The sequence below is a fragment of the Castor canadensis genome, chromosome 4 (genome assembly GCF_047511655.1).
Source record: "Castor canadensis chromosome 4, mCasCan1.hap1v2, whole genome shotgun sequence".
Lineage (NCBI taxonomy): Eukaryota > Metazoa > Chordata > Mammalia > Rodentia > Castoridae > Castor > Castor canadensis.
In genome coordinates this window covers 183,448,034-183,462,157 of record NC_133389.1, presented here as the reverse complement: position 1 = coordinate 183,462,157, position 14,124 = coordinate 183,448,034, and positions in this window count along the sequence as shown.

Genomic DNA, 14,124 nt, shown 5'->3' with positions numbered 1-14,124 from the left:
TTTGCCCAGGATGGCCTTGGACCACAATGCTCCCACCTCTGCCTCCTGTGTAGCTGGGATTACAAGTGTGCACCACCACACCTGGCTTTTCTTCCTTTTTGAAGGATAATTTTGCTAGATGTAGAGTCTGTGGCTGAGTATGCCATTCCTCTGGCTTCTGAGTCCATGGCTTCTGACGCAAAATTGCTGTTTGTATCTCTCTCTTGCTGCTTCCCTGGCTCCTCTTTGTTTTTTGGAAGTTTGGCAGTCTGAGTACAGATTTCTTTCAGTTTGCCCTAATTTGAGTTAATTAAGCTTCTTAGATGTGTAGATTAAGGTTTCAGTTTTTTAAAAATCAAATTTGGACATTTGACCTTGTGTCTTCCTATTCTCTCTGTCCGTTCTCTTTCACTTCTCCTTTGGGGACCCCCATTTTGCGTGTGCTGGAATGCTTGGTGGGTCTCACAGGTCTTGGGGGCTTCGTTCATTTTTCTTCGTTCTTTTTTATTTCTGTTCTTCACAGTGGAAGAATCCCTTGATCTGTCCTCAAGTTCATCCAGCTCTTCCTGCACCAGCTCATTAATTGTGCTGTTGACTTCTCATGTGGCTTTTATTTTAGTTACTGTACTTTTCAACTCCAGAATTTCCTTGTGGTTCTTAAAAAAAAAATTTCAAAAACACTAAAGATAACAAGTGCTGGCAAGGATATGGAGAACAGGGACCCTGCACACTGTTGAGAGTGTGACTGTTACCCGTTGTGGAAAACAGCACAGGGGTTCCTCAAGAAAGTTCACCCCTCAGAAATGAAACCGGTCTGTCAAAGAGACATCTGCTCCCCCTTGCTCACTGCAGCATTGCTCACAACAGTCAAGGAGTGGAAGCAACCCCAGTGTCCATCAACCGAAGAATGGATAAAGACAGTGTGGTCCATACACTGTGGAATACCCCTTAGCCATAAAAAGCCAGAGAATTCTGTCATTTGCAGCATCACGGGTGGGAGTGGGATCACTGTGTTACATGAAATAGGTCTCACTCGTATGGGATCCTACAAGTAGTTGTTCTCGTAAACGTTGAGGTTAGGAGATGGCTCTCAGGGACTGTGCAGATAGTGGGGAGGAAGGGATGGGGAAAGGCTGATGGACGGGTACCAATATGGAACAAGAAGTTCTGGTGTTGCACAGGAAAGCTTATGTCCTGTGCATTTCAAAAGGCTGGAAGAGATGGTTTAGAAGGCTTCCACCATAAAAATGAGAAGCATCTGAGGAGGCAGATATGTTTAGCTTCATTTAAACATTACAATGTATGTGTGTGTCAAAATAATACGTGACACTCATCTAATATGTATGATCTTTATACATCAAAAAATAACAATTCCTCTCTTTATTGATTTTCTCTATTCAGTGAGTCCTAGCTCTTAAATTTTCCTCTAGTTTCTTAGACCCAATCTCTTCATTCTTTAAATATGCTTAAATTGGCTAATTTACATTTTGTTTTAGTAAGTCCAGCATCCAGGCTTCCTCCTGGAAAGTTTCTCTTGCCTGTTCTACTTCCCCAGCAAGGGCTACTCTCGCCTGCTGCTTTTCTTGCTTCCTGAGCATTTAAAATAATATAATATTCCTAATGGCTGACTAAAACTCCATTGTGTATATTTACACATTTTCTTGATCCAGTTGCAGGGCACCTGGGTTGTTTCCAGAGCTTGGCTATTGCAAACAGTGCTGTGAGAACATCGGTGTACAGGTGTCTTAGTTCCTTTGGGTAGATGCCCAGGAGTGCTATCACTGGATCATGTGGCAGTTCTGTCTCTAGCTCTTTGAGGAATCTCCATGCTGCTTTCCACAGTGGTTGTACTAACTTGCATTTCCACCAGCAGTGAGTAAGGGCTCCTGTTTTGCCACATCCGCGCCAGCATTTGTTGTTGTTTTGCCCTGGAATATGGCCATGGGGTTTGGAGGTAAATGGATGCAATTGGAGGACATCATGCTAAGTGAAGTAAGCCAGGCTCAGAAACACAAAGGCCACGTGTTTTCTCTCATATGTGGAAGACAGATATAAAAGATAAACATATACACAAAAACAAACATGATCATACATAAAATCATATATGGAACATGTCTAACAGTGGGCTGCTCTATGGAACTCAGGGAAGGAGGGAGGGGAAAAGGGAATGATAGAGCATCAGTAATGTCATATAGCATAAGATGTGGAGGTGGAGGGCTCAAGGATGTGTATTGACAGCTGTTGAAACGGGGGGACGGAAGGGTAGGGGAGAGCAATGGAAGGGGTTGAACAGACCGTAGCAATATAGGCCCACTGTGGGCACACAGAGAGAAACCCCTTTGATCATCAACTTAAATATTAACGATGAAAGACAAGACTGTAAACAGGAAGAGTATGGGGGCTCTACTGGGGGGGGAGGTGAAGGCAGGAGACGAAAGTGAGGGAATATGGTTGATGGACTTCATGTACATACATGAAACAGAACAAAGAAACCTCTTGCAATTGCTTCAAGTGGGGTGGGGAGAGGGTGGGGGGAGACGATGGGGGAGAGCTAACCAATGAACAATGTAAGTGTAATCGGGATGGTCACTATGAATCCCCCCTGTACAATGAATATATCCTAATGAAATTTTTTTAATAAAATAGTGTAATAGGCCAACTCTGAACACCAGATTCTCCTTTCTCCTGCTCCACACAGTTTGCTGCTGTACTGTGATATGCTTGTTGAGTGGTTTTCTGAAATCATTCTGCGTTCTTCCTCATGTGTGGCCACTGAGTCTTGTGGTCAGTTAGCTCAGTGGGCAGCTCAAGACTGCAGGAATTCCTTAGCTCTGGGATCTCGTAAGTCAGGCAGTTTTGCTGAGGGGTGCTGTCTGTGTGTTGGACAATCCTTCAACTCTCAGACAGCCATGTGAGCTGTCACTTCCTGCCTGTGCAGAGCCTTGAGTTCAGCCAGGAGTGAGGCATAGGCTGTCTCCATCCTTCCCGGGCCAGAGCAGAGCCTGGGCCATGCACACAGCCCTGTGCATGCATGGGCCTCCTAGGGTCCATCAATATGGTGGAGCTTTTCAAAGTCCCTCTGGACCATTCTTTCCCTTGCTTTGCTTTTTTTTTTTTATCCTGGCTATCTTGTTGCTTGCTCTTTTGCCAGCTCTGTCCCAGCTTGCTCAGTGGTGGACGATGTCATCTCCTGCAGAGCTGGAGTGAACAGGCCGGTGATGATGGTTCCTAGAGGAGCTGCTGCCCCTCCCTGGGACTTGGGGGGACTGTGGGCGGTGGGTGGCTGGAGGGAAGGCAGAATGCCACAAGTCTCTCATTCCTCTTGAATAAACGCCTGCTGGATTGCTGCAAGCCTCCAGTCAATTCCAAGTTCTGCAAAGGCCTGTTGCCACCATTTTTGCACTGCGTACATAGAGAAGAGGCCTGGAAGACCTTCCTCTGCCTTTCCCACCGACATAACCTTCAATTATCCTTAGTTTTACATATGGTATATGTTCATATCTCTATTTACAAAAAGAAAAAACAAAACTTGCACTGGGCCCTCTGCGTGTAGCATGATAATAAACAGCATCCTTCTGTCCTTATGATGTTTGCCATCAATGTCACGAGTCAGCAATGCCCCCAAAGACTGACCCCAATCCCACTGTCAGAGTCACATCCCCATATTAACCCAGAAGGAGGAAGGGATGCATGCACAGAGATGCCTGTTACCCCGCGTGTCTGACTCAAACTCGAAGTCTGATTTGGGGGTCAATGGGTCTTTGTTTTTTTGCACTGGTTTTTGCACTGTGATGGCCCCATCCTCTGAAATAATTAGGAATACTAACCAGCAGCACAGAGAAATTGTTAGGATATATTTACCAAGAAAAGCAAAGTACAAACTCATGTCGGCACCAGGGTTATTCTCAGAATGACTGCACCTGTGTCTTCAGTAGCCAAGGGGAAGAGAAAAGAGGGCAGAGAACTGTGGTGTTTTAAAATTAGAACTTCAGTCTCTTATAGTTGCATGAAGAATGCCCAAAATTGAAAGATATGAAAAAATAGGTCAACGTGTCTAAAAGACAAGTCTGTTTTGCAGGCCTTGGCGGAGGAGAGATTCCTTTGTGCTGTGACCTGGGACAGAGCTGTCAGCAGAGAGGGGGCCCTGAGGACCAGGGGTGAGTGAGGAATGCAGGCAGGGGCCAGGGGAGGAGGACGAGGAGGACAGAGGTGGGGGAGTAGGAAGACACTGTCCCTTCCCTCTTCTTGTCCCCATAAATAACTGTGAAGTCTTAGATGAAATATGAGCTCTTGAATTATTTTGGCCTTGGTGGGATCCAGGAATCTTTCAGAGTCTCAATGGTCACGAAGGCTCTGATGGATGCCCCAGGCCTCGGGGGAGCCTCCCTTCCTGGTGATAATGGAGCGACACCCATCCCGCCCCTGCTCCCAGGCCACCCTGCCCCCTGAACTTGGCTCCAGGATCTAGCAGCTCTCCCTCTGATTTTATTTCCTGTTTTTGACTTCTGATGCTGAAGCATCTGAGAAAGGGAAGAACGATCAAGTGGCATTGTGCTTTGGAGATAATTTGTCAGAGCAGTTTTCCCAAGTGGGTTTCCCATGTGTGACCAATTGCCTGAGTTTGCCTGTGGCTGACAGGTTTCCAGGAACAAGGAGCTTCTTCTCCTAGAGCTGGGCAAGTCCCGGGATAAGTTTCTTACCTTAGTTCCACGATCCCTGTGAAAACATGCATAATCACATCAGGTTGCATAAACTCAGTAATAGTTGCTGCAGGCTTTATCAGAGCCTTTCTATACTAAACTGGTACAGGCAGATTCAAGGGAGGGTGTCCCTGGTGTAACAGCTGAAATTCTCTATTTTTGAAAATTTAATTGGTCTGAGGAAGGTCAAGTTTGCTGAGGGTGAGTGGGCTGCAATGATCTGGAAGGAAGGGGTCAAGAGGTTAGTTTCCTCTCTCCAGGAGCCCAGGATTTGAGACCAGCCTAGGGGTCTGTGGTCCTCTCCAGGTGCTGTTGGGGACTGGAAGGAGTCCTGAGATTATTGTGGGGTTCCCCTACTGCTGCATGGAGCTGGGTACTCCCAGAGGTGTGAAGCAAGGATGTGAGCCCAGGGATGTCCTGACTGCCCTCCTCAGTCCAATCCTGGGGCACAGGAAAGGGGTCTTTGGGCAGCACTCCATCACAGGGAAGTTTGGTCTGTGTTCTGGAGGTCCCTAGGGAGTTGCACAACACCCCCCCCACACACACACACCGGCCTCCTGAGTGTGTTCACACTTTCCCTGCAGAAATCTGTCTGACCAGCTATCTCCTCAATGTACCTTCCCTTCCCTGGTGTGTCCAGGGAAATCTCCCTCTGGGCTGGGCTGAGAGCTGGGCAGGAATCAGGGGACAGCACACAGGTACACACAGAAGGACAGGGGCTGGCAGGAGCCCAGCGAGCCTCAGTCTCGGAGGCAGGGCTGCGAGAGTCCCTCTCCAGAAAGGCATCCAGGGCCTGCAAGGCTTCAGGGTCCACAGAGGCTCCTGGGGTGATCGTGACTGGGCAACCTCTGATTCCTCCCCAGCCCACCTGACATCTCATTCTCTCTGATGGGTGGCTCAGGAGCCCAGAACCTTTCAGGCTGGGGTTGCCTTGTCTTCTGATGGACTCTAGGGCACCTGGATGCGAAGTCAGCCAACAGCTTCCCTGGAGGCTCATGGGCCCGGAAAGGGAGCAATGGCAGGTGATTAGGGCCTTCTGGAATGACCGTGGGTAGGAGCAACACTGCACTCTGCCCTGGGGTAGTACCCATCTATGGGAAGATTTGTGTCTGCCAGATGCCCACAGAGCCTGACCCAGTCCCCAAGAAACCAGAGACACCACTGTCCTGGAGGAGGACCCCAAGCCCAGGAGACTGCCCTAAGAGTGGAAATGGGGCCAGCAGAAGGGCATGGCTGCCTGAGCTCTGGGAGAGGTGCTGGCACTGGGGCCCCTCTAAGGGTCAGCTGCGGGTCACAGTTGAGTCCTTAGTTGGGCGAGAAACATGCAACTGTGCAGTGGGGACCAAGGAGGGTAGTGCTCCAGACTCCAGCATGTCAGGACTTTGTTTTATGGGGTCTTGAAGGCCCAGGACAACTGTGGACAACCCCTTAGGATGCTGATTCAGACTACAGTTTGTGCGTAAAGATGGGCTGACGAAAACTCTACCTGACGGAGCCAGGGCACGCGTACCCTCACTCTGTGGGGCAGGTGTCTGGGTGGAGGTGGGCTCTGCACAGGGGCACCCAAGGCTGAAGTCACACCTTAGGAGCATGCCTGTGACTTGCCTGGGGAGGCACCCTGAGCAAGCGGCTGCCCAGGACCAAGGAAGCAGTAGAAAGAGCAGTCAGGACACTTTAACATCAAGGACAGCCCTTTTGTCCCCTTCGTGGACACGGGGACCCTGCCCTGCCACAGGAGAGCAACACAGCCTGTGGCACCCTCTACTGGGGTGGCATTGCTGTCCATGAGGGGCTATGAACAGAGGAGCCTCTGGGACTGGCCCCCAGGGTCAGTCCCAGGGCAGGGGTGCAGGGTTGCAGCAGTTACAGGTGACAGCCACCAGGTGGCCCAGGAGGGCTCAGTGCCTTGGTGGTGGCCGTGTACTGCTGCCTGGCCACACCTCTGCCTTGGGCCTTGCAGGCAGAGGGACGATCCACAGTGGGCGCGGGTGGGGGAGGGGTAGGTGTGCCTGGCACATTTGAGGGTTCTTGTGCCCAGGATTGGAGGATTGGTCACAGCCGGCGAGGATTCCAGGAGTATGGGAAGATGCTGCAGAGGCCGGGAGGCTCCGGAAAACAAGCCCACGTGACCTCAGCCTGCAGGGCCTGGGGTTACAGGACAGCAAAGTCCTTCCAGGGTCACCCCCGAGGTCTGAGACACACCCTCCCGCCTTCTCCCCATCATCCCTCCAGGACCCTCCCAGGCTCCTCGCCTCAAGTTCATGTCTCACCAGTAGTCAGGTGACCCTCAGGGCCACTAGGCGGCATCAGGTGACCCGCTCAGCACATGGAGGGTCTCCCACAGGGGGGTAGACACTGACCTCACACACCATGTGCCCTTTCTCCCACTGTCTGCGACCACACCTGCATCACCTGGACGCAGCTCTGCAGAATAGAAAGAACTGGGGGATAAGGCGGGGACAGTTTCTCAGGGCCTACACCCACGTGGGCAGGTGGAGGGCCTAGATAAGACCATCTGGGTCAGCACGGAGCAGAGATGCAGGGGGAATCCCGAGCAGCATCCAGAGGACCACCAAGCACATCTGGCGGGCTGTGCCCACCCCTGCACTCATTCCTTGGTGGCCGGGGCTGTAGATAACCGGAACCTCATGGCAGAGTCCACTGACGTAGCTGGGCTCGCTCCCCTTCACTGGAGCAGGGTCAGCAGAGGTGTCCAGGTGCTGACTCGATGATTTCTCTCTTAAACAGACCCATGCCGGGCCTGTCCTCTCCTCTGAGGCCTGTCACATAATTTCCCATTTAGCGCCACAGTTTTCCCATCCAGAGAACTGTCAGGGGTGTTTGGAAAAGCACTAAGCTTTCACGTGAGTGTGGGTGACACCAGGGGCTGGGAGCCAGACAGAGCCTCCAGACTGTGGGTCCATTTCCTAAAGGGCCCTCAAGAAGGCTATCCCCAGCAGGAGGGCAGGTCTCAGGCCAGGCCTTGGGCTGCCCCTGCAGGGAGAAGTAGTGACTCCCACAGTTTCTGATGGAGGCAGGGGTCGGCCTCTGCCACTCCTCGTTTGTACACATAGAAGCCAGGAGATTGGACTTTCCAAACCCACCCCTCTTCTCTCTAGGTCTGCAAAGAAAAGCCCAGAAACATGGTGCCTCATGCGTGTAGGAGCCTCCCGTGTTCCTGCCATTTCATCACATTACCCTGTGGATGAGCCAGGGTGGGAGCAGGGGTCCTGTTCACCTAGACAGGACACTGAGCCTTTGTGGTGCTGGAGACTCCCCAAGGCCACACAGGGAGATCCGAAGGCTCTAACTGCCCCTGTCCATGTCTATTTTATGAGAATCTTCGTCAGACGCACAGCCCTAAGTCACTATTTTATGTACACTATTAAAACTTCGAACAGCCCAGCCAGGCCCCTCTCATCTTCCCCATGGGCAAGGACACAGCCAAAGCTCAGAGAGACTGTGTCCCCGGGCCCATGGCCACTTAATTAACAAGCACAGGGTTTGGAAATCCCTCCTAGCTCCAAACCAGAGCACAGGCTCTGTCTCCCTCCACCCGTACCCCTAATGTTCTGCAGAGCTTGCTTTCACACTGGAGTTGCTGCCTGGATTGCTGGGTCTGATCTAGAAGTTAAGTTTGTAAGTCGTCAGGACTAGCTTGTCATAGGTCCAGGTGCAATAGGCCCAGGTCCTGCAGTTCTGCCACCATGTCCAGGGAGGCCATGCCCGTGAGCAGGCCTAGGGCAGAGCCAGGCCTGGGAGACCCCAGGTGAGACAGTGGGCCCCAGGAGAGCGTCACAGTGGAGGTGTTGGGCAGACGCCGAGCAGGTGGAGAGAGTGGGAGGTACACGGGCCGGCGGGAGGCAGTGCAGAGCAGCAACAGGGCAAGCTGTGTTTTTGTTGGCAGTGCTGCTACCCCAGCATTTCCGGTTTGGATGGCTTGTGAGAGGCAAGTGGGGGTCAGTGGGTTTATAAAAACATCTCTCCAACTTTGCGTCTATGTGAGTGTGAAGAGGGATGCAGATCGGCTGTCTGAGGGTCAGTGAGGACAAAATCGTCTCTGGTTCAAAAAAATGGATCCATCCATTGTTTCCACTGTCCTGGAAGGGAATGGGATCATGGACCAAAGAGACATTCATCCTGGTTGTGGGTGTGGCTCTCACTGGCCTGTGGGCAGCCAGCAAGGAAGCGGCGCAAGGCACCCATGCGGCCACTTTGAGGGCAGGAATAGCAGTTGGTGAGAAGAGGGCAAGGTGGGCACGTGGGCACTGGCAGGGGGTGGAACCAGAGGCCACAGACAGGCATGGGGACAGAAGAACTCAGTCACTGAGAAGAAATGACACCAGATCTGGGATCTCAACATGAACAGGCACCATGGCAGACACTGTGGCCCCCATCTGGGGGCAGCGAGCAGGGTAAGCTTGCAGCTGAATCCCAAGATATTTGAACAACGATTGCCATCACCACCTAAATCCTGAAACAGGAGATATTACTTCCATCCAGGAGAACTTTGTGATCACCATCCAGCTCTGCTCGTGGCTCTAGAAGCTCGCAACAAAGAACTGATGGTTTGACACATTGTGGGTGGCCCTGGGTGGTCCAAGAGCCTTTGCTAAGCCGAGAGAGAGAGAGAGAGAGAGAGAGAGAGAGAGAGAGAGAGAGAAGGAGGGAGAGAGAGAGGGAGACCTCAGTCATCAACAGCTTATGGCAGTCCCTACCTAACCCAGGTTTATGGCTTCTGCAGACATGATCTCTTCCTGCAGAAGCCCAAAGAACCTGGGGGCACATGGTGATCATCACTCTTGTGGCCAGGGCTAGCTGGGACTGTGAACTGTCAGAGAGATATTTTTGAGCTGGCCTCCCACCGAAGGCCATGTGGAACCTTGTCTCGGCTGGCACTCACTGGGGAAGACATGGAAGTGGTCTAGCCTCTGGGGGGCTCTGTCCCCTTATTTTGCATTGAGGTCCCTGGTCCCAGTGAGGAGGACTAGGTCTTGTTGGCCCTGACCTTGGCCCGCAGTCCAGCACCAGGGGCCCAAGGGACAGGCACAGCCCTGGATGCTGCAGGGCTGTGTTTACACTGGGGCTCAAAGACGCTTTTCCAAATCTGGCTCCTCTCTTTTCCCATTGCCTCTGCTTTAAAGGGACTTTTGGCTTCGGTTGAGGTGCCACTGGGATAAGAAAAATGCCTTCTTGTCTAACAGGGCAGTGACCCTGCAAGATGAAACACCTTGGTGGGAGTCCTGAGCTTGTTTCCTCCCTGGAGTGATTAATGGGACAGGGAGAGTTGCCGTGGAGAGTCAGGTCCCCAAAAGCAGCGAGGTCCCCCAGTCTATAGCACTACATTGAGCATTAAGGAGCCTGTGGGGCCATGGCACTTGCAGGTCAGCTGGCATGGTCACCGATTCCTGCCCGTTTTGTATTTACTGAGCAGACATCACGTATCTCCTCATCTGATCTCACACTTGGTACCTGACACCCTTCCACGCACAGACTAGGGGGCGTTAGGTTAGGAATGGGGCAGGTTCTCCTTTGCACACCATGGGTGTCTGATCAGAGTCTGGGATGGCAGGACTTTTGCTGGATCTGATGTCCTCTCCCTCCAGGTAGGAGGCAATAACTCTGGTGCCCGCTGTCAGGGGGAGGGAGGCAGGCAGCCTGGACAGAGGCCAGCCCGGTGAGAGTTCTCCCCGCCCAGCAGGGCTCCACTTCAGCCTTGACCACCCTGCGGGCTTGCCTACTCTCCACGACAGGAAGCTCTTAAGCGTTTCACCCAGTCATTCTCCAAACATTTACCAAGGCACTATGAGCCCGCCATCCTTCCAGGGCTTGGGACAGTCCATGAGGACACTGCAGCAGACCAGTCCCTTCCCTGGGGAGTCTCGGCCTGTGGAGAGCAAGACACGAGTGAGCAAGAAGCATCTGCGAGCCATCTGTGGGGTGGGAGGGTCAGGGATGGCAGCAAGGAGAAGGGCAGCTGTGGGCTGCACCTTGGACTGGATGGGCAGCGTGGGCTCTGTGGGAAGTGAGTTGGACAGAGGCTATAGACAGGAAGGAGGCTCTCCATGTGGACATCTGGAAAGAACATTCCAGAAGACTGGGACATTGGCGGGCGCAGTGAGGGAAGGAGGCTGTGTGAAGCTAGAGCTGTGAGTGAGGAGCAGGAGGTTGGGGGGTGTGACTCAGACATGACCACTGAGTGCCCCAGGACTGCTGTGACAAAAGACCACAGAGTTCTGTTAAAACAAGAACTTTGAAATCCTCTGGAAGGGAACCCCCCCGCAACCCTCCTCATTTCTGGTGGTGTTGGTGAGCCATGGCACCCCTACACAGGTCACCCTATCTCTGCCTCCCTCTCTGGCACTTGTCCTTGGATTTGGACTAGGATGGCCTTTGGTGATATCCTTAATTTCATTACATCTATGAAGACCCTCTTCCCAAATGTGGTCCCATTAGGTACCAGAGCAGAGAACGTGGATGCATCTCTTTTGGGGCCACCATTCCACACTGCAGCCTCCCGGGCAGGCTCTTTGAGTGATGGGATTGGTAAACTGAGTCCTGGTTGAGGTATGTGGGGCAGATACCTGGGATTTCTAGTAGAATTCCCACAGGTTTAAGCCAGGGAGTGGTGGGCATAGCTGGCTTTTCACTAGATCAGAAGTATGGGAATCCTGGCATCTGAGGAGCCTGGAAAGGCTTTGCACTCACTGCTACAAGGCCCCTTTGGGCCTGGGATCCAGAGATCCTGAGTGAGTCCTGCCTAGGGTGTCCCCCACCTGGGGACAAGTGCAGTCAGGGCATTCCCTGAAGTCCCACACTTCACCCTAAGAGGACTCAGAGCAAGGACCTCAGAGGCTTCATGTGTTCATCCAACCGCCCTCACCATGTGGGTTCTGCAGTTACAGCTACAGATGGACGAGCCCAGCCTGCAGGAGAGACACAGCTCTCCTGTGCCGGTGACGGAGAGGACCTGGGACAAGGAAAGGGGTTCCAAAGCTGAGGATGCCCAGTGGGGGCTCAGCAGCCACACTGGGCCAGAGGTGGTCTGGTGGAGGAGGTGGTCCTGAAGGAACACGCGACTGGGTAACATCGTCCAGTTCATCAAGGCCCAAAGGGAACACCGGGAGGAAGAAGGAGCCTCACTGCTCAGGCAGGGACATCTTGTCTCTTCTGTTCCTGCCCTTGACTGTGGTTTACACTGTTGGCTGCCCCAGGCAGGCTTTTGGATTCGGATTGGAGCCATCCCAATGGCTCGCCTGTGTCTGCTGGGACTTCCCAGCCTCTCAATATAGAGAGGCCACTCCTCACAGTAAACCCTGAGTCTCTGTACCTTCTATTGGTCTGTTTCTCTTCAGAACCATGACTAACACCAAGGTGACAGTTGAGGATCACAGACTCTAGGGAGCTCTGCCACAGCTCCTGGGTGGGTGGGCACAGTGAGCCAGGTGAGGTATCCAGAGGTGAGGCTGGGGAGCCGGGCTGTGGCTGACCCCAGGAAGCCTCCCTGGCAGGGCTGAGGCTGGTCCTGAGTGGGCGTTTAGCTGGGGAGCGATAGGGCTAAGATTGCTTCTTTCTAGATGGCTAGACAGGCGGGGATGCATTTGGGGTTAGGGACCCCAGGAGTGGCTCTGAGGCCTGGCATCTGGTCAGTGTTTGGGAAGCATGACAGAGAGAGCAACTTAGCTTCCTGTCCAAAGTCCTTCCCCGCCCTGCTCTGACAGCCCCCAGGACCTCCCTGGCAGGGAGGACTGCCCTGCCTCTCCTGGGAAGTGAGGGGGGAGACTTCTCACACCACTGGCATCTGATGTGGCTCGAATGTGGAAAGGTTCTAATCCATCCCTAGTCAAGGACAAGTTGCTCGGCTGAAAGCAGGGTCAGGAGGCTGCCTTTGTTGGAAGACCGCAGATTTACTCCCTAATGGCAAGAAAAGAAAACAGGAAGAGACAGAGAAGCAAAGGTGATAGGTTGCACCATAGCAGTGACAAGGTCGACTTTTATTTATCTTATTTGTGGTTGGGGCCAGTGGAGACTAAAACCTTCAATCGTGCCCTCTTCTCTCAAGCCTTTCTAAGGCTGGGTAAATTATGTCCTCCCACTCCCCACGGGAAAGAGTCAGTTAAATGCTAGAGTGACGGATCAGCATCTTTTCTCTGGCAGTTACAGCATAACCTGAAAGTCCGTACTCCACAAACACATGCTGACCCTACAGACTTCAGAACAGGCCACACTGACACTAGAGCTTGCCGGATCTGCATCCCAACATTCCCACCTGCTAGGGGTAACATTCTGGTGCCTCACCAGCTCCTAAACCTCAGTCTTCTCATCTGTAGGATGGGACTAAATGTGTGCTGGCTTCCAAGGGTTGTTCTGAAGATTAAACAAGCTAATGCGCATAAAAGCCGAAACACTAAACAATGGCCACTATCATGGCGTGTGCCGATCACTGTACGACATGGTCAGAACTTCGTAGAGTTTTGAAGTTTAGAGGATTAGACAGACACGAAGAACTTACTACAGTTGTGTGAAAGTCACTCTGGGCATTTGGATAAGGAAGAAATGGATTCTCCCCTGTGAGGCCAAGAACGGGTTCTATTGTAGGTTATTTGAAGAGCAATGTCACCTGTCATCTCCACTACTCGGGAGGTGGAGATGGGGGACTGCCCAAGGCCAGCCTGGGGAAAAAGTTAGCCAGACCCCCATTTCAGCAAAGAAGCCGGGTGTGGTGAGCCACACCTGTTAAGTCCTGGCTGCTTGAGAGGTGTAGGTAGGAGGGTCTCAGTCCCGGGGAGAGCAAAAAGAACAAGAGTTTACCTAAAAAATAACTAAAGCAAAAAGGGCTGGGGATATGGCTCAAGTGGTAGAGCGTCTGCCTAGCAAGCATGGAGCCCTGGGTTCAAATTCTGGTACCACCAAAACAAATAAATAATGGCACAAATGCAGCATGAGCACTGGTTTGGATTGCTGACCTCTACAAACTCCAAAGCTCACTGCAAGGTGCTGCTGCCTTAAATACGAAAGAAACCCAGTATAAAGAAACTGAACATTTACCTAACAAAAATTCACACATATGAAAAACAAGAAAAAAATTCAAGGAATTTGGGAATTCCAAATAAGAAAAAGTAACATAACTGATGCACAAATTTAAGAGCTCATTCTTTCAAACATAGTCAATAAAAGTGACAAATCACTAGCTATCCTAATTTTAATAAAGAGAAAATCCAGATATGCAAAATTAAGAATAGGGTCAAATTATGATAAAATGATATGCTAGCATTTTTAAGTCTCAATTAAGTGGATGAATTTTAAGGAATAAATAAATTGCCAAGTTGAGATAAGAAACAGTAAAAATGTAAAACCAAAAGCATTAAAAACAAAACACTGGGAAAACATTTGGTCTAGAATAGGAACCAGTAAAAGTTTAGGGTGAATTCTTTAAAAATATTAA